The 21,637-nt window shown below is 39.3% G+C and overlaps 1 protein-coding gene and 1 pseudogene across 3 annotated transcripts in view; both read right to left on the bottom strand.

Annotated features, from left to right (window-relative positions):
- Positions 1-21,637, bottom strand: part of Acsl4 (acyl-CoA synthetase long chain family member 4) — a 97,335-nt gene that overhangs the window by 69,673 nt on the left and 6,025 nt on the right. The gene's annotated exons all lie outside the window — the stretch shown is intronic.
- LOC101706811 (polynucleotide 5'-hydroxyl-kinase NOL9 pseudogene) lies at positions 16,498-19,521 on the bottom strand (annotated as a pseudogene). The gene has a single exon (XR_015445610.1). The product of XR_015445610.1 is annotated as a polynucleotide 5'-hydroxyl-kinase NOL9 pseudogene (transcript).

Genomic DNA, 21,637 nt, shown 5'->3' on the forward strand with positions numbered 1-21,637 from the left:
GAGAGTCAGAAGGCTGAATTGTTTCTTCCCTCAAGGTATCATTTCAAAATGTTCTGAACAACAGTAAAGCATCATTAAGTAATCTCACTTCTTGTAAGGCCCACATATCTCTAGATGTTCTGCAATAACCTCAACAGGGCCTAGCAGCATGGAGTTCGCACTAAAAATTATAAAAAGAATACAGCTGCTACACATATAAATCCACTACAATCTACAATAATATATTGACTCAGAAATTAGTGTTTTTATCAAACATAAACAAAAACTTGCTCTGTGGCTGATAGTTAACTAACTGCACTGTGCCAGCACTTCTGAAGTTAAACTTACAAACATGATCTCTGGATCAACTGGTTAAAACCAGAGTGATCACATTTCCTATCTTGCTAAGGGCTGATTCCAGGGGTCGAGGAGGTTCCATCGCCTGCTTCGAAAGTGCAAGGCCCCGAGTTCTATCCCTGGTACCAAAAAAAAAATCCAAAGGACTGATCCCATGCTTTACATCTACTGTCCAAGAGTATTATAAAAGCCCGTTCTCTTTTGCAAAACTGTTTTAGTGATGACTCTAGTTGTATCCTAACTCTGCTCCCTCCCAAAACAAGATAAGAATATATGGCTACATTAGCAGAAGCCAACTTCACTAATGGAAAACAATTTTAATTACAAACTCTTACTCAAATCCATAGTCACATGGAATGGGCAAGATAATAAAAGCACTAGCTATATGTCATTAAACACACATAGGACTCTTTATTATTTTCAAAAACAGCAAATTATTACTATATAAAATATTTATGTACAACTTAACATTCATCCAAATAAAATCTAGATTAACCCTTTAACTCTTGAGCTCAAACTGAAGCCAATTCCTTATCTTTGAGAAAAACATGCTTAGGCTGGGCATGGTGACACATGCATGGGAGGTTGAGGCAAGAAAGCCCAAATTCAAGCCCAGTCTGGCAACTTAGCAACTTAGTGAGATCCTGTATCAAAATTAAAAAAAAAATAGCTGAGGATATAGCTCAGTGTGATGGCTCTGGGTTCAATCCTCAGTACCACCAAATACACCCCCCCACACAAACACATGCAATTTAAATGCAGAATATATCATAAGAATTATGTAAGGAATTAATATGTGCTATATACATGTACCAACTTCACACAAGGAATGTAAACATTATGAGGGTCAGGGTTTTAATTCAGTGGTTCCACCGTGTGCCTCACAAGCACAAGGTCCTGAGTTGAATCCCTGTACCAAAAATAAATAAATAAACAAACAAACAAACATTATGTACAGGAAACATGTACAAAAGAAAAGGGGGATTACGAGATGGATGGAGTGGGGAGGGAAATGGGATGAAAAAAGGAATTAGGATGTATTAGGTATGTGTACTATCTCCCCAGAAAGAATGGAAACATAATGTACTACATACATACACTAATTAATAAAATTAAAATTTAAAAAGAAAATATCTCCATTTATAGGTTTTTTATTTATGAGTTTTAATTTTTTTGCTCTTGCCCCTGCAAATTTTATTTTCTAATGTATATGATGTTTTTATTTATAAAATATAGATTTAGTAGGTCTATTCCTAAAGATGTAGCATAGGTTTGGTATTTTTAAATCCTTTATTAGTACATATTTGTAGTACATATGATTACATTCATTGTGTGGAGTTGGTACATGTACATAATACATCTTAATTCTTTTTATATATCATTTTCCTCCCCTTCCTCCCACTCTCTATCTTATTTACATGAGTTTTAAAGACAAAAATCCTATTTAAGAAGTTGTGTTCTCCTTTTAATTAACTTTAAAAATCAGAGAAAAGATATTAAGTTAACTTTAGCAATCAAACAAAATTTCTACCCTCACAGGAAATATATATTTTATGCTAATTGTTATATATATATATATATGGAGAGAGAGAGAGTTATAATTTTCCAACAATGATTTTTCTGGAAAATAGAGCTGTTGCATATCAAATAAAGCATTTGATTCTTAATCAATAATAAAAACCTAAGCAAATCTGAACCTTTCTAAGCTAATTCAGATTTTACAAACTCTACTTCCTGGAACAGTCTGTGCCTTTAGTATAGCCTAACATTCAATATATTAAGAAAGATTTATTTAAAATGATTCATCAGAAAAAAAGACTACAGATTAATCATCATCTGTTGGCAGTTCTGAGTCAATTACGTATAGCCAGACAGCCTGAGTTCAAATCCTGACTGTGCCAACTCACTAGAGATGCGTGAGCTAGGGCAGGTTAACCTCCTTGCCTCAACTATCACAACTATAAAGTGGAAGGAGTACTAATACTACTTACTGGGACTGTCGTAAGGCCTAAAAGAGTTAACTAAACTCACAGTTCTAGCCATCATGAACTTTTACTTTCTCAAAAGCACCAATCTTAACTTCTTATCTCTTCTCTGGCACAGACTTTTTCTTCTGAGAAGAGCATTCCCTTCTTTTTCTTGGCTTCCTAAGGAAACTTGTAGAAAACCTCCCTTCATCTCCTATCTAAGTCAGGTGTATCTGTTATTTGCTCTAAAAGCATCCTGTACAACTGCACTAAACTTATCTAAGATTCAGTTGTCTTGCTAGGTTTTACAGAAAGACAGAGATCGTGTGTCTCTTGATCATCACTGTAAAGGTCAACCCTAGCACAGTACAGGTTCATAGTAGGTGTTTGATAAACGTCCCCTGAATGAGTATGGAATGAAACAAGGCATATGACAGAGAATGAAAATCAAAGAAAAATTTCCTAGCTCAATATTTCACTCTTTGTAGAAATTTATGCCTTTTTCCATTTGAGATATACAAGTGTGCTTCTGCTCACACACTGAGAGACTTGCTATTAACAAGTTCACCACAGAGCCATAATTTGTATGTCTTGCTGCCAGGTGGCTTGGATCAACCAGTGGTACATGTATGACTGTCCCATCGGGTGACTTTTTATTAATTTTATTAGTATATGCATGACTGTCCCATTAAAATAAAATTAATAAAAATCCACCCAATGGTACAGTCATTCACATATGACCAGTGGTTGAAGCCAGCAGGAACAGTGTCATATTCTGACCAAATACCAACTTTATGCCCATTCTGGGTATAGAACCATGGCTTCATAAGCAGAACAAGTAACAACCTGTTGAGTGTATTTATACTTATTTCACGACCCATATTCCAAAGGCTTTATTAAAATGAAGATATTATAGCAACATTATATGGCTAGTATTATCTCCCTAAATATTATCAACTGGGCTGAATAAAATCTAGTGGTATATATGGAGAGAAGAAAAGAAAGATGAGATCATGAATATGGAAAAGCATACAAAAAATAAAATAAAATAAAATAAAATAAAAACTCAGTATTTGATATAGTGAAGTAGTGGGGCAACAATAGCCGCTTGCCTCGAAGGTGGCACTAGGTGGCACCAGTGTCCTTAGCTACCTGCCAAGAAATGAAACCAAGAGAGAACCACCAGGCTTTCGATCAGAGCTTAGACTGAAACTTCAGAAGTCTATCTCCTTTATATTGACTGGCACATATAATACACTGGAATTTAAGCTCTCTAAGTCTGCCATCAACACAGGATAGGCCCTGAGGACGTTGTGCTTCTCAAACCCTCCTGGAAGGTGATGTTTCAACATTTTGCCCTAGCTAAAAGGTTTCAGAATCAGCTCACTATTCTAAATGCAGACATTCTCAGTGAGGTAAGAGAGAAAGAGGGGATCAGAATAACTGGAAAGTTTTTTTAAACTTTAAGTTGACCCACAGAAAACTTCCAACAGTCAAAATTCTGTTACATACAAAAATAGCAATACCAAATGGTTCAACCTAACATACACATATTGAGAATCACCATCTGATTGAGCCATTGTTACTGATGAAGAGTTTGTCATAATTCTTTGGTTTGTTAAGAGGGGAAAGGTTGAGAATACACACACAGTTGACCTCTTCTTCAAGTTATAAAGAATTAACCGAGTAAAGAAAAGGATATGACAAAATATCAAGGATAGGGAATAAACTATATTTAAAAAACAGCAGACATGAGAAGAGATTCACCAAAAAAAAAGTAAATGCTATATTATTAAGTGTAAAAAGCAAATTAAAACTGGTATATAAAGTATTTTTGTAACCTATCTTCTAGATTAGTCCAAACAATGTTGGGGGAGATGGGTTTATAGTCTGCATACAAAAAAGTATTCAAGGATATATATTAAAAATATCAGTTGTCTTTTAGTGAAATATCACCCATATTTCATACCCATATTTCAATACCCATATTACCCATCTGTTTTTATCATTTCATTTACATACATTTTCTAAAATAAACATGTATAATACTTTTGGACCCTGGAATAGAAAAAAAAAATGACCCTGGGAGAAAATTTAGAGAAATCCAAGTAAATTCTATAGTTTAGTCATGTTATAGACCCAGTGTTATATAAAATGTTAACATTAGGGGAAGCTGAATAGAAATTATACATGGGACCTCTGAACTATCTTCAATAAATTTTCTATCAATCTAGAATTATTAAAAATAAGCCATGCAATGATATCACATTTTTAAAATAGAAGAGAAACACAAACTCAAAACTTTTTAATCTAGAAGAAAGAATTAATTTGGTTAAGCCATACCTATATATAAGCAAGAATACAGCAGAATAAATTCTTTGACAAGTAAGTTACTATAATTTCTAGCATTACAACAGAAAGTTGTAAAGACAATTATATTAGCTAGCCTCTCCTAAATATGAAAGTGATGCCATCTTACTGGGCATAGACTCACTAAAGCAAGAGATAAATGGTTAAGTCTCTATTTTATTTAGTTATATAATGGCATAGAGGAAGACTATCCATCAGAATAATGTATACAATTAGAGAGGAAAATAATTAAAAGTTAAGCATAGATAGTGACAACCTCTTTCCTTCATAGTATTTTTTAAATCTATTTTTCCCAAATCTGGTGTAGTTACAAGTGCATGTGCACACATTTGTTTAAGAATTGTGTTAGCCAGGTGTGGTGGCACATGCCTGTAATCCCAGTACTCTGGGAGACTAAGGCGGGAGGATCACAAGTTCGAGCCCAGGCTGGGGAACTCATAGACTTAGCAAGACCCTATCCCAAAATTAAAAAAAAAAAATTAAAAGGGCTGAGGATGTAGCTCAGTGTGAAGGTCCTGGGTTCAATCCAAAGTACTACAAAAGGGATGGGGATGGTTAGCTCAGTGTTAAAGTACTTACATAAATCCCTGGATTCAATCCCCAGCACTATAAAGGAAGGAAGGAAGAGATGGAGGGAGGGAGGAAAGGAAGAGAAAGGAAAAGAAGAAAAAATATTTAATAAATATATACTATGCTCTGTCCTAATGGAGCTTACTGTTCAATGGAAAGTATTTTAAGCTGATAGCAGCCTAAAACAGAGAACTAGATATATAGGTAGAATACAAAACGAAGGTCACCCATGAGGCAATGCTCAACCCTATAATAATAGCCCAACCAGATGACTATAGGCCTTTTAAAAAGTTAATAATAACAGCTACCCCTGAAATTATTCAGCTATACATGTTATCACTCTATTAACTGGCTTGCCTGAAAGTAGACTTTATTTTTTAAATCCTTTCAAAATATTGAGGCATAAAAAAGTATGCAAAGTAGAGGATGTGAGTTTCTAAGAGAAGAGAGGAAAGAAAAATGCAGCATCAAAAAGCACAGAAAACTAAAAAGTCTGGATCAGTTTTACCTACAGACCAGCCAGCTATTACAAACATCATTTCTGTCTGGTTATAATTCCAACAAACATAAAATTTGGAAAAGGAGAGTTAGTTTCACTGTGGAACACAACCATGGGAGGTTTTATTACCTAAGTATTTATTTTAAATGTCTCAATATAAGGCACTTCTGCATAGCTCTAAAATAAGAACTTGAGGCTGGGAGCATAGTTCAGTGCCAGAGCACTTGCCTAGCATATGCAAGGACCTGGGTTCAATTCCCAACACTACAAAAAATAAAATAAGAGACATAGCAAGACCTTGTCCAAAGAGGGAAAAAGAGAAAGAAAGAGAGAAAGGCTAGGCTATTGCTGTACAAATTATGATCAGAGACTTTTGTGGTCTCAGAACACGAGCAGTGTTAACTGATTACAACCTTTTTTTCTGTCTTGTAAAGGTACAGTGAACTTGAAATTATTTGAGTTCTATTTCATCAAAATTTATAGTAGTATATCAGACTCCTCAAGTGGCGGTGCTTCGAATTGGGCTACGGAGGCCAGGTTGCCAGAGTGCTGGATTTAAGAAACTGAATAAAAAAGTAATGAATAGAAAATTTGGAGAGAAGCTCAGCCGGTCCCAGCACCTGAAAGGAAGCTCCCCCACTGCCATCCCAGGGTCCTAGGGCCAAGAAGGTGAGCCGGTCCCAGAACCCGGAAGAAAGCTCCCCGCCTCCATCCCAGGCTCCTAGGGCAGTGAAGCTCAGCCAGTCCCAGCACCCAGAAGAAAGCTCCCTGCCTCCATCCCAGGCTCCTAGGGCAGTGAAGCTCAGCCAGTCCCAGCACCCAGAAGGAAGCTCCCCGCCTCCATCCCAGGCTTCTACGGCAGAGAAGCTCAGCTGGTCCCAGCACCCGGAAGGAAGCTCCCCTGCCGTCATCCCAAGCTCCTAGGACAGAGAAGCTGAACCGGTCCCAGCACCCAGAAGGAAGCTTCCCCGCTGCCACCCCAAGCTCCTAGGGCAGAGAAGGGGAGCTGTGTAGGCGCCAGAAGCACCCCCTCCCCCCGTGGAAATGAGAAGACACATAAACAAGCCTCAAAAACAGACTTCCAGATCACCTACAGCAACCCCAAAGGGAAACGAGATGGAACACTCTGATACTCAACCACCTGGACTCTCTGAACTGGCAACAAAAGAGGATCTGGGAAAAATGAAATCAGAAATAATTACTCAGATAACAGCAAAGATTTTGCTCATGGTGCAAGACATGATTAATAAATCTAGAGAGGACACAGATAAAAAAAAAATAGAGGTTCTGAGGAATATGATGGAATCCCAACATAGGAAACAAATGGAATCCATAAAACAGATGCAAACAGATTTCCAGGAGAGTAAAAATTCCATCGAAAGTCTGCACAGCAGAATGAACCAATGTGAGGATAGAATTTCACTTATAGAAGATAAGATTGCAATTAGTGAGGAGGAAAAGAAAAATTACTTTAAAATTGTAAGGGAACACGAGAAATCAATCCAGCAGCTGCTAGATGATCCAAAGAAGAATAACATAAGACTGACTGGAGTCAATGAAGAAAGAAGAGAGAGTGCAGAGGACATAAAAAAACTCTTCACAGAAGTGATGGCAGAAAACTTCCCAAGGAGGGGAAAAGAACTTGACATACAGATAAATGAGGCATATAGGACTCCAGCTAGCCTTAATCAAAAAAAATCTACACATAGGTATATAATAGTTAGGATTCCAGAAATCCAACAGAAGAATAAAATTCTACAAGCAGTGAGAGAAAAGAAACAAATCACATACAAAGGAAAGCCCATCAGAATCACAGCAGACTTCTCCGTGCAAACCCTCAAGGCAAGAAGAGCTTGGAGTGTTGTATTTCAAGCTCTAAAGGAAAACAGCCTCCAACCCAGATTGATGTACCCTGCAAAATTATCTTTCAAAATTGATGGAGAAATAAGATACTTTCATGATAAAGAGCACCTCAGGAACTTCATGAATACCAAACCGGCACTCCAAAAAATTTTAGACAATACCCTAGGAAAAGACAATGAGGATCACAAACCCAGGAAACCCAGCAGAATGAATCCATTGGGCGTGACAAATTAAATGCAAAGGGGGAGAATCCAACAAAAAGAAAAAGTCATGACAAGGCTTTTAAAACTTTTGACTTCATCTCCCTAAGTGTATAATTCAATCTTATTATTGTACTGATTAGTATTTTTCTGATTCTAGAATTGCACACCATTCCTTGTGCTATACTGGCTATTTATCATCTTCTTATGTCTACATTTTAATTGGGTTGTCTATTAATGAGTTCTAAGAATTCTTTATATATTCTGCTCATAGGTTAGATGCATTGTAAATATGGTCTGTTTAAGGACTACTTTTCATTTTAATGATGTCATTTAAAGTTCTAAATTTTGATGGAATCTCATTTATCAATTTTTTTCTTTTATACATCATGTTTTTTGTATCCTAGGTAGTTCTTGCCTACCCTGAATTCATAAATATTTTCCCTTATAATTTCTTCTTAAAGCTTTATACTTTTAGGCTTTCTCATTTAGGTTCATAGATCCCTTCAAGTTATTTTCATGTATGGAAAAAAAGGGTTGAGGTTAATTTTTTATATTCGGATACCAGGTGTTCTAGTGCCATTTGCTGAAAACACTCTCTCTTCCTCGGCTCTTGAATTGAGTTTATATTCTATAAAACGCTAATGTTAAATAATCTTTCAAAACTCAGTGGACCATATATGTGTGGTTCTATGTCTAGATTCTCTGTTTTATTCCAATGATCTATATGTCTTTCCTTACACCAACACTGCCTTGATTACTGTAGCTTTAGAAGAAGTCTTAAAATTGGGTGCTAAACGTCTTCCAACACTGTTTTTGTTTTTGTTTTTGTTTTTGGCTTTTCTGGGTCCTTTGTACTCCTACATAACTTTTAAATTTCAGTATTCAGTTCTTCATTTATAGCAAGTATACACAGACCTGAATTTTTATATATACCTTGTGTTTTCTAATCATGCTAAATTCAAGTACAAGCTCTAGGGGCTCCTAGAGATTTCTTAGTATTTTCTCTGTAGATGATCATTTCATCTACATATAAAGATTTTGCTTCTGCCATGCCAATCCTATCCTAGTTGTGTCATTTTATTGCCAAGACTATTTTGGTTTAGACCTATGTTTCAAAGTCTAATGGACAGATGAATAGTAGGCATATATGCCCTTGTTCCCCACTTTAGGGAGAAAGCGTTGTATCGTCTCCATTCATAGAAGGAATTTTTGTTGGAAGTATGGAGTACGTGTCTTTGATCTGTTGAGAAAGTTCTGTTCTACTTCTAGTCTCCTGATAGCTTTTACCATGAACAGCTGTAGAATTTAGTCCAATACTTTTTCTCCAACTAGTGACAGGATCATATGGCTTTTTCCTTTCCTCTGTTAAAATGATGACTTTTGGAGGTGGATCTTCCAATGCTGAACCAACACTGCCATCCCTATAACAAAACCACTTTCTACATCCTGCCAGATCTGACTTCTAACAGTTTGTTTTTTTAAACAAATTTCTATCTATGTTCATACTTTTTTCTTCTATTATCTTTATCCAGTTTTAGGATTAGCACAATGTTGAGTTCCTAATATGAGGGGAGAAGTGTTCCTTCTTTTTTCTGCTTTAAATGTTTAATATAATTTATCAGTTAAAATGTTTATGAGCCTGCTGTTGTCATATAGCTAGGTTTTCAAGCTAGGAATATACTTTCTTTAATAGGTGCTATTCAAATTTTATATTTCCTCCAGAGTTAGTTTCATTAATTTGTCTTCCAAGGTACTTCTTAGAAGTTGTCAAATTTATTTCAAAAAAGATTTTGGTAATATGCTTTCTATATCCTTTTAAATGCTGTAAAATCTGTGGTAATGTCTCCTAGATCTTAATATTATAATTTTAAAAATGTATAACTGATATTGTGTAACAGGAAGGAAAGGTCTAAAAGAGCAGGGGAATTGGGAGGGGTAGGGGAAGGGAAAAAAGGGAAAGGAAAAAATATGAGAAGAGGAAAAAAATAGAAACAAAGTCTTTGCAAATAGGGAAGGGTGGAGGGGGTGAAGGGAGGGCAAGGGAAGGGGATAAAAATAAGAACCAAGAGACTCATGTAATGGTACAAGATCCCAATGATGAATGTAACTGTATTTTATACCTAAAATGTACCAATAAAGTTAATGGGGAAAAAAATTTATAGTAGTAAAAAATAAAAATAAAATAAAATAAAATAAGAACTCTAAGAACAGATTAAATGGGAAGTGCTTGAGTACTTAAAAAAAGAAGCAGAGCAGAAGTCTTTTTCCCATCTCAATGAAATACTGTTTAAGGAATGGAGTTATGCATCCTGAGGTAAAGGACAGCCAAGAAACCTGCTACAGTTTCAAATCCTGATATTTCCTACTAGTAGATACTGCCTATAAATTCCTAATGCATTTAGCTTCTGTAATGTAAAGTACCTTTAAGACATACCTTTGTAGTTATTTCTGTGATTATTTAATCTATAATATATCATCTTAAGAGTAGGCAGTAATTCAGTCCTCTTTAAAACATGTGTAATCAATGTCAACAGCAGTAAAAGATGGCAGTTTGCTTTTTCATGTGTATGGAACAATCTGCTGCTTACTCTTCAAAAGCGAAATGAAGGTAAACACAGAGGATGATTCTGAAATGTTAGCTCTTACCATACATCATTTCTAACTCTGCCAGTTGTGTGAGAGTGTCTTACAGGTCAATATTTTTTTAAAGAATAAGAAAATGTATTATTGAACTGCTTTCAACACCCTCATCTTTCAGTTTCCTGGGCCACTATGATTAAATGTACAAGAGGGCAACACTGAGGTTCAGAGCCTGATGCCCAGTCCAAACAACATCCCAATCTTTCAGCAGCAATGTTGCAGAGTCAGTGAAAGTAAGGAAAAAGTAGTCTAGCAATAGCAGAATGTGGCCACAGACCTGGCCAAGGACCAAACCTCAAAAGTTTAGAGGGTCATTCAAAAGGGCAATTTCATACAAGCCAAAAAGGCAACTGTACTCTTTCAAAATAGCATTGGCTTTCTTTAACTCAAGAGATAGAGGTAGGTCATCAGCAGAGTTCACAAGTTTAAAGAGCTAATTTTTCATCTTCAGTTCCTAGTCAATCCTCCTAATGCAAAATAAAACATTTTCCCCAATGTAGTAACAAAATATTACAACATCTAGAAAATATTAGACGAATAAAATGACCTTAAGTATTTGTTACCTTAGCTAGCAATGATGCAAAATTATTCAAACTTGAAAAATAACTATTATGCAAGTGTTATATAACAATCTCACCTTTGAAAATATGAGTTTTGACTCAATTTTGCAGATTTTTCACTGGAAGCTGTGATCATTAAACACTGCATAGCTTCTCAGTATTCTACTTTCCTTAAGGAACTTATAGATTACAACTGTAATATATAAGTAATATATAATATATAACTTTAATATATCTCTTGAATACAAACTGTATTTGAGATTTCTAGTTTGGAAAACTAAAGGCACACTCTGGCTATCGACCATAAATTCCCTGCCACTTCCTCATCTTTGCTAATGCCCTAGTATGGCATATACCTTCTCTGTCCTGCTGGTAGTGCCCTGAGCAAGGTCACCCTTCAAAGTTGGAGGTGGTCAAGGTCCCGATTTCAATCCCTGGTACCAAAAAAAAAAAAAACCCACAAAAGTTGGAGGTGGTCAACAATCTTTTCCAGTTGAGGATAACTGGAAACAAGATATAAGGAAACATTTTATCTCTCTGAGGCTAACTCAAACCAAAAACAAAGTATGGTTTTTAGGGCTAGGGTTTTCTTTTTAGAAAAATTTCAGTTGTCTGAAATTTAGGAACAAATCTTCCATCTTACTAAATGTTATCATCACAATCATAGCCCAATCACTTCACAGAAATACTTCATGTAACCAAATAATAATGGCATACATGCATGGTACTACAGAAATAAGACAGGTTTGGGGAAGCTATCCTGCCACTGCCATGTTTTCCTCCCTAGTGCCAGAGCTGTTCCCTTTGTAGAACACTTATGTCTATTTATACCTCCCTACTATATCCCTACTGAGCTAGGATTCAAGACAGCTGGCAAGGCTGGTGTGTCTTTTTAACCCCACTATTTTGTACTCCTGGGGCTGAGAATTACTAATCATCGAGTTCTAACCAAGCAAGTCCCAAAACAAATGAAAAGAGATGGCTCAGGAATAAAAGTAGTGTTGGGGAACTCCAATTCAAAACAGGACTCCAAGAGCTGGGGATTTAGCTCAGTGGTTCTGCCCCCTGCCTTGCAAGCACAAGGTCCCGACCCTGGTACAAAAAACAGAAATACAAAAGGTGGGAGATTTACCATGAAGGCTTTCATTTTGTAGTTGTCTTTTCTAAAACAGCCTGTATTTTAAAGGACACTACCTGTAAGGAAGTACAGTAGCCCCTGGAATCTGTGGGAAATCATTCCAAAACATTCCTCACATGCTTAAAATTGTGGATAGTATTGAGTCCTATAGCAGTATACTTTTTCCTAAACATACATACCTATTATAAAGTTTAATCTATAAATTAGGCAGAATAAGAGATTAACAACAATGACTAATAATAAAATATAATAACCATAATAAGCTGTAATAAAAGTTATTTAAAACTTATGAATTGTTTACTTCTAGAATTTTCCATGTAATATTTTCAGACTGCAGTTGACCAAGAGTGACTCAAACTATGGAAAGTGAAACCACAGATAAAAGGAAACTACTGAATTCTCTGGGGGTTATTTCCTAAAGAAAGTTGCTCCCCTATAAATAATATCTAATCTCTTGATAATGAAGAAAATGTTACAATTAATGTAAGTTATGTATATAAATGAAAAATCTGCTTCCACATAAAAATCCTGGCCTTTATACCTGACAGTATAAACAAAATCTAAGTAGAACAGTCTAAAAATATTCTAGGGGAAATTTTGAGTTGTACAACATCCTTAGGAGGCCAGTTATTGTACTTAAAAATGTGTAACATGTAACTATATGACTGAATATGCTAATGCTGACATTTCTATTTGGGGAAATAAACACTACTTCGCTTCCCAATTAAAGGTTGCATAATTCACCAAAGGCACACTTTAGCCCTGCCTTTTTTTAGTTTTCAGGTTACAGAAACAACTTGCTTCACAGAAACTCTAACCTACATGTAAGAAATAGTATGAGCACAGAGGAGACCTCAACACCTTCTACAACCTGTCTAGTCTTGACTTGGTCCATAGTGTTTTTGTCATCCCAAATATTCTACCAAAGACTTTAAACCATCCTAGACTAATCTTGCAGTTGGATTTAGAACCAAATTATGGTTCCAGCTGTAGGAATATCATTATCCCTGGCATGCTTTTCTCTTTCTTGCTCCATTTGTCTGAAATATATCCATCTGACTATAGTTACTACTACCCAGTTCCACCTTTCAGTATAGTTGTAATTTTTTTCAACTATTCTTTTAAGTTACTTCTCAACTTAGTATCTTTAATAGTCATGTGGAACTTAGCATCGTTTGCTTGGATTCACCTCATGTGATATCAGTGTGAGTTCTTTCTTCTTGAAGCCATGATTATATTTTAAACTCATTTACCGAGTTCCTGTTTCCAATCTGAGGGAATCTTTCAGCTTTCAGTTCATTTGAGAATTAGAAATGACTAACATATTCTGAGCACAATGAAGGATTTGTCATCTTCCCAGCAGTAGCAACTCTGCCCATTTCTCAGATTTTCTTTGAAGCCAAATCACTCAATAACCCCAGGGGAGAGGTCTTTCTAAATCCTATCATTACTTTGTATAGTGTTAAAATAGTTCAAGCACACATTAAAGGTAATAAACAAAATACCTAAGAGAAAACAGATATTTCACCTTGCTGCCCCACTGCATTAACCTCATAACCAGTAAAATCCACCATTAACATTTTCAACACATTTTTAATAGTCTAATTTCACATCCTCTTCTCATCAATTGAAAAATAGATATCCTAACTTCCCTGTAAAGTCTAACTTGATAGCACCTATGAGAGAAAAATCCTCCTGCTATGAAATTAATTCCAAAAAGGCCAAAAAGCATATACATAAGATTAACAGGGGCTGTTTCAGTCACCATAACAAACACATGAATAGCTATGCAGAGCCTTTACATTAACACCATTGTCCACAAGGTAGAGCTTTCTTTTATAAAATGCCCTATTGAATTTGTGGAAAAGGCTGAAAAGAACAAAAAGTCTCCATCATAAAATAATGTATTTTCATCTCTATGTCCCACAGCAAAAATCCAGAGGAGATTGCAATAGGCTTTCAGTGGATTTGTTTAATATATGATGCAAGTGCAATGTTTAATAATGATGTGAAAAAAAATGAGAAAAGGAGGAAATAATGGAAACAAAGCTTCATAAGCAGGGAAGGAAGGAAAATGGGAAAAAAATAAGAACCAAGATATATCATGCACAGGTACAAATTCCCTAAGATGAATGTGATCATAATGTTCATCTAAACTGTACCAATAAACTCAATGAATAAAAAAAAATGATGTGAGAAAGCAGTATACAAACATACTTGCCCAAATCAACAGGGTCCTCCTAAAATTCAATTTTATATACTATAAACTGAGATAAAAAGTTTTCCTAAGATTCAATTTTACATACTATATACTGAGATATAAAGACTTGTGTTGCCACACATACCTAGATTTTGTTTTGTAAATTTTAAAATAATATAACTTGCCCACATACATCTTTCACCAAAAAATAGACACAGCATTTGTTTTTCCTTTGAACAAAAATAACCACTCAGGTTTAGTTTTTTAAATCTTCATTAAAACCAAACTGCACACAAAAAAACCTTCCTAATGACATTTTTAATATTTTTCATGTATATATTTATTGTTAGTAACTACAACTTAAATACAGTCAAGTATTATGTAATCACATTTCCATCAATGACAGACTTCATATATTATGGTAGTCTCATAGGATTATAATGGAGCTCACAGACTTCTATAACCTAGTAAAAGTATAGCACAACACAGTACTCACAGTTGTAGTGATGCTAGTGTAAACAAACCTACTTGGCTGCAATCACATAAAAGTACAGTACACACAATTATGTCAGCTAAGTATGTAGTAAGCTATATCATCTAGGTTTGCCTACATACAATTCATGATGTTTGCCCAATAAAATCAACAACACACTTGTCAGATGTATCCCCATCAAGTGAAACATGACTGTAACATGTTCATAGTTAAATTTGGAACAGAATTGAACTGGTTGAACATTAACACCTTGAAACTTCCTGGGTCATTTACTTTTTTTTTTTTTTCCAGGTTCTCCAGACCTTTAATGACGCAGAAGCTCATACACGAACAGGAGAGCTGGACACAACTCGTAAGCACAGTGACGACCGGGCTGTGGAGCACTTCCTACAGGTCGGAGCTAAAATTCTAACAGCCGTAAATGGGGGACTGTGAACACCACAGGAATGATGCCGGCAGCTGCCCGCCCGGGGCAGGACAAGTCTAGCTGGGGCTCAGACACCTAGGGTGAGCATCGGCCCATGCGACTGTGGAACACAGCTCCGGGGCTGCTTTCCAGGGTTTTCCTTCCAGCCGGGCACCACGGGGGTCACTGGGGTCTTCTGTCACCGGAGAACAGGCTAGGCAGGAACCCCGAGGGAAGAGCAGTTATCTCACCTCCAAAGAAGCAAATAGGCTGCTGAAACATCTTTTCTTGGGGGTAGGTTGAGACAGGGTCTCGCTATATAGGCCAGGCTGGCCTTGAAGTCACTACGTAGCTCAGGCTGGCCTCCAACTTGTGGCAATCCTCCTGCCTCAGCCTCCCAAGCACTGGGATTACAGGCTGCACCACCATGCCTGGATTCAGTTAAACATCTTCCTCAAAGGTACGCTGCTCAAAATGGGAGAGCTGGAGTTCAAATGCAAAGCTGTTACAAAACCAGCTGTCCTAACCCACAATATTGCCATCCAAACCTAATACAATGAACCTATCAAGCAGACAACTGAAATCACCGGTGTGGCGGTGAACACCTGTAGTCCCAGCCCTCTTGGAGCCTGAGAGGCAGGATCACAATTCGAGCCCAGCCCAGGCAATTTAGTAATTTAGTGAGAGAGACACTGCACAAAATTAAAAAAAATTCATTCAAGGGCCCTGGACTTGAGTCCTGAACTTACCACCCCCACCCCAATTAAACTTTTAAAAAATCAGCATCTGAGCTAGGCATGGCAGTACATGCGTATAATCCCAGCACTTGGGAGGATGAGGCAGGAGGACCAAGTCCAAGAGCAGCCTGAGCTACAGAGAGACAGTCTCAAAAACAGTACAGCGAAAGGGACCCTTCGCCACACCACCCACCCTCACTCTGCCAGGCAGAAACCTGTGCCCAGCAGGCTGTGCCTTCTCCAAAGCCCAGGGCTCCTCATACAGCTCTGCCTGCAGCCAAGCGCTCCCTCTAGTGGCGACATCTCTTCTTGACGGTGGCACTGACGAAGCTCAGTCTAGTGGGTGCCGCCACTGCCTCCAGAGACTGGCGCTCAAGACTGAGGTGGATGTGGGACAGGTAAAAAGGTGGTGGTGGTGGCTGGCTTCAGATTCTTTTCAAGGTCAAAAGGGGAAACAGCCACACGAGCTATACTGAGGCGCAAGTGACAACGGAGAAGCTGGGCCTTAACAGGCCCCAATCATGCGACAGGGGCTCCCGCGCTCAGCTGAGCCCAGTCCGGGTCCAGAGTCCCAAGGCCGAGGTCAGCCGAGGGCCGAGTGTCGCACCCTGCGCCCTGGTAACAGCCTCGTCAAGCCGCGCTGGGAAGCCGACTCTGACCATGAGTTGCCTGACGCCAGCTGGAAAAGGTCACATCCGTCCTGCTTACAAACCACATCCAACCCGGAGGACGGAGAAGCGGGACCCCGGGGAGGACAGGACCCCGGGGAGGACAGGGCCCCAGGGACGCCATGGGAGGCAGAGCCGGTCCAAGACCAGCCGGCCCAGGCGCCCTGCCCTGCTCTCTGGCCCTGCCCACAGCAGTGTCCTGGGCCTCTGCCAAGAAGTTGGTCGGAGCTGATAGATGGCAGGAGCCCTTAGGAGGCCTTCCAGCTTTGAGAGCAGTTAACAAATGAAAGGACTCTTGACTGAACTCCTATGCGTCAAACCTTGATAAAATGCAAAGGAGACAGCCTTTTCACACAGCCCATGACTGCACAAGTCAGGTGGCTTGGGAAGGGTCTCACGGGACAGGCGCTCACCCCAGCCACCCACATCCTGGATGCAGTACGGCGGGGACCAAGGTGGCCTGCGCCTTCCAATGCTCCCGCCCGGCCAGCCTGCCTTCCGGTGGATCTGGGGTCCCAGGTTATTTTTATCCTGCTTCCAATAAGCAGGTCCTTAAAGAAGTTTTTGAAGAGCTGGCCATATTCTTCCTGCGTGGGCAGGGTCCAAACCTTCCCACTGCTGCAGAAAGCGCCCCCAGACAGGGAGAGCGCGTGGCCAGGTGGCAGAGCAGGGCCGAGGCCCAGTGACAGGGCTGTGACAGAGAACCCCTAATCCTTCACTGCACCACACAGGCCTCACGCCATCACAAGCCCCGCCTTCTCCACTGCCAACGGGCTGAGACAAATGGTCTTTTCCCTTAAGAAACTGCATTTTCCAGCAGAACTTGGATTTGGAGTACAGTTTCCCTTTGGGCAGCTGCTCTTTCTCACTGTCTCTTACTCTGATTTTCTCTGATGCGCCGGGAAGTTTAAAATTGTAATCGGTTGGGACATAGGGAACTGTCCCCTCCAGCCCATGCTGGCTCTTGAAGACACACTGTGGAATGGAGACGGCGCCGACCAGCAGGCAGTTCATGCTCCGTAACTCCTCTGGGGGCACGGACGTGAGGATGTGGTACAGCCGCTTCTCCATGTCGATGCCCCTGCAGACCCCAAACCCCACGCAGTCACAGATGGGCATCTGGGCCAGCAGGATGGGCTCCCTCGAGTAGCCTCGGACGTCATCCAGGATCTGACACAGGCCCAGCCAGCTGCCATTGACCGCGTAAAGAATGTGGGTGGGGGCAACATCAGAATGCGTAAACCTCAGAGCAATGGCATTGAAAGGAACCTGATAGGGTGCCAGGCCGTGCAGGGGACCAAGTGGCTTGGGCACCGGGGCCAGCAGCTGGGCAAGGTAAGCCAACACTGTCAGGTCTCGGAAAATCTTGTTATGTGAGTCCCGATTCATTGCAGTTTTTCTGAATGAAAACTCTGAATACACAGACAACAGTTTATGTTCGGTAAAGAGAACTGGGCTGTCTTTCTCTTCATCGGCAAACTCCAAGCTCTCTGAGAATTCCTAGAGGCAGAAGCCCTGGTTTCCAACCCTGGACTTGCTCTTGGTATACAGGCCGTTCTGGTCGGCCACATAGTCCGGGATGAGGGGCGGCATGTGCTTGCTCTTGGGGGAGCTGAACTGCACCACGTGGCCGACACCCAGCCCATCGTGTTGACAATCAGCGGGGCCTCTCTTTTGTACGCCCCGAACACGTATTTGATGATATCAATGTAGTTCTCGAAGCTGTTTTTGCAGGAGGGTTTCCCGTAATACACCATCTTCTGCGGTGTCCTCTGGTGGGTGTACGGAGGTCCCAGAACTGGTTCTGTAATATTCAGCAAAGAAATGCAGCCAGGAGGAGTGAATTCTGTCTGCCCCAAATCACATTCCAAGTAGTCAACGCAGGAAGTACTATTTAACAGCTGGTTGATCAGGTACCTATTGAACGTGGACTTTCCCATGTCCTGAGCGCCACACACCAGCACGATGGGGCAGCCGTCCGCGTCCTCAAAAGACACACTCACTAACTCCTCCAGGGCTGCCAGGGTGCTCTCCGTTAACTGAAGGCCTCTCTTCCTGTTCTCTGTTTTGATGACAACAGAAACCAAGACTAAACACTCAGAAGTAACCTGGGAAGCTTCCTTCTCTTGCACAAAAATGGTAGATAAACCCGGACGGCTGGCTATGAAGTTTATGGTGGTGGTCTTCACATGTTCCAGCAGCACAATGGAACACAGAGGAGAAAAATTCTCCATTGCCCAAGATCTGTCCTCCAGGTTAAGTCGCACTCTGAGCAAAGCCCAGGCTTCCGTTTTGATCTCCTTCTTGCTCTTCTCAGGCATGGAGTAACAGACTGCATTGATCGTCAGTTAAGCATGAGTATAGGCAGAGAAGATATCGTGGGCAGGCTGGCCTTGGCTGATGACAAAACCCAACACCTCCACTTGGCCATAGAGGCAAGTCATAGGACAGACCCCAGACCCCGCTAAAAGTAAAACCCTGGTCCGTCGGCAGAAGCAGCAGCACGCGGCCCGGGCCCGCTGCCCACACAGGCGGGATGGAGAGGCTGACCGGGCCGCTCGGGGTGGGCGCAGGGAGCAGGCCTGGGACCGGGCTGGGGCCCACGGCCTTGGGCCTCCGGGGAGCCTCGGCGCGCGCCCCCGGGCAGGCGCCCTTGCTCCAGTCCGCACTGGGCGCCTGGGCCTGCAGCAGCCGTCGTCGCAGCCGCCGGCCACACAAGCGCAGGGCCCTGAGCAGGGGGCGGGAGCAGCGGCTCAGCATCAGCTGGGGCCGGGCCTTGCAGGCCCCGCACCCACGTGGAGCTGGAGCGCGGTCATTTACTTTTGATGACCATAATTTTTTCAAGATTATAGTTTGTTCTAGAAACCAGATATTTTAACTAAAATGCTGTATTTACATGGTAAAATATTGTTCTTTTCTCATCAGATATCTTTTTCACTTATTTGGAGTTACTCTGGTCCTGAAAGATGTTCACAGTATAGTGTCAGTTAAAGAAGGCAAGTTACAAATCACTATGTACAGCAAGAACCCATTTTTGTAAAAAGACCTTATGTGTACCTATTCATGCAAATGTCTATATACATATGTGCAAACATGTACGAGGATGTATACCACAAAGTTGACAGCGAATCTCTCTGGGTATGGGATTACAGTGTTTTTATTTTCCTTTATAGTTGCATTTTTCAGTGTAGAAAATTTATAAAATACAAATAGTACTTCAACAACACAACAACGGGAGAAAAAGTTACTTTAAAAATACCTGAGCACCCACTCAGTACAAACTGATACATTTGTAGCACAGTGTTGTTATACAATAAAAGAATCATATTGTAACTATCCTCCAACGTGGTGTGCAAATGTTTCATATTCTGAGTAATTACTAACAAAATAGCATATTATAGATTGTTAAATACACTAGTCAATGTATAGCATAAAAAAGTAAAAGTAATCCCTATAATGCCTTCCTTTAACACCACTCCCTTTTCCTCAAGGGATAACTATTCTTGGTGTGTTATCAATCAGGCCATTTTATTATCTACATAAATGATAAGAGTTTATTTGTTTTTAGATAAGGGGAATCATGGTGTACAACTTTTCTCATCCCCTTCTCCTTCCCCTCCTACTTAACAACAAATTCTGGAGCTCCAATGTCACTTTATATATGACCATCTGAAAGGTTTTTTTTCTTCTTTTTTTTAAATTCCTCCATGGCATTCTATAGTACTATTTAAAGCATTCCCCTACTGAAGGATATTTAAGTTGCTGCCAAGTTTTCACTGTTATAAACAGTTTTATTGCAGTGAAACTTTATATAGCTTTATACACTTTATATATTTCCCTAGACTTGTGTTTTGGAATTGTTGAGTGAAAATATATGTACATTTTTAAATGGGAAGATTTAGGTATTCTTCATCAAAAAAAGTTACACCAAGTATATGAGAGTGCCAGTTTGCTAAAAGTAGATATTGTATTTCAGTTTTTTCAATGTATTTGGTGAAAAATGGTTTATATTTCCCTAATTACTAGACTGATTTTTGAGCATCTTTTTTATTCATCAAGTTTATTTCTTTTTCTGGAGAAGACCAATTGACAATTCTCTGCCTTTTTTCTAGGGGTTACCTTTTTCTTACTGATCCATATCAGCTCTTTATATAGTATGTATTGTATACAGTAGAAGCCCCATTAAACACAATTTGGAACAGTTGTTTTTTTTTTAATTTTTAGGCCAATTTGGATGAAAAATTATTAAAAATTTATGCATATCATATATTTCATTTTATCTTCATTTTATTTTATCTGTGGTAAATGTACACTCATTCACCAAACTTTTGATACAAGGCCAAAAGGCCAACACCTTTTTCTTTAACTCTGGGCCCATGGATTATAAAGACATTTAAACTGAATTCTTAGGGTATAACTTCAAAGAGCTTAGAAGACACTTGTAAAGCAATGTAAGAAAAGAATATTTTAGTACATTTATTTTACACTAAACTTTTACCCATAACTAACTATCCGTATGTGCTGAATAGTCTTCTTTAATACGACCCACTTTCCACTTCCATCCTCTATCTCCATATAACGTGGAGCTAATCTTGGATACTATAACATTTCATGTCAGGTTTTCAGTAAGAACTCCAATTTCATCTATTCATATTTTATCAGTATACAAAATATCAAACAAATTACATGTTTTTAAAAATATACAACCAAACTATACTGGTTCAGTAATAAAAGCATCTGCTTTACTGGTGGGAACACAAAGCACCCTGGAACACTGGTGATCAACCTACTAATAGCAAGTATTCAGTACACAGTGTTACTTTACAAAGGAAATGTAGATTATTATTTAAGATGGTGAGTCAGGTAAATGGAAGTCAAAGTTTCTACTGCATATGGAGAAGATATGCCCCCCTCCCCCGCCCCGCTCTGCCACTTGCCTTTTTAACTTCATTATAGTATCTTATGCTTTCCAAAAGTATTAAAAATA

Source organism: Heterocephalus glaber, unplaced genomic scaffold (genome assembly GCF_053883595.1).
Source record: "Heterocephalus glaber isolate CG9 unplaced genomic scaffold, H.glaber_assembly_v1.0 deba00001613, whole genome shotgun sequence".
Classification (NCBI taxonomy): Eukaryota; Metazoa; Chordata; class Mammalia; order Rodentia; family Bathyergidae; genus Heterocephalus; species Heterocephalus glaber.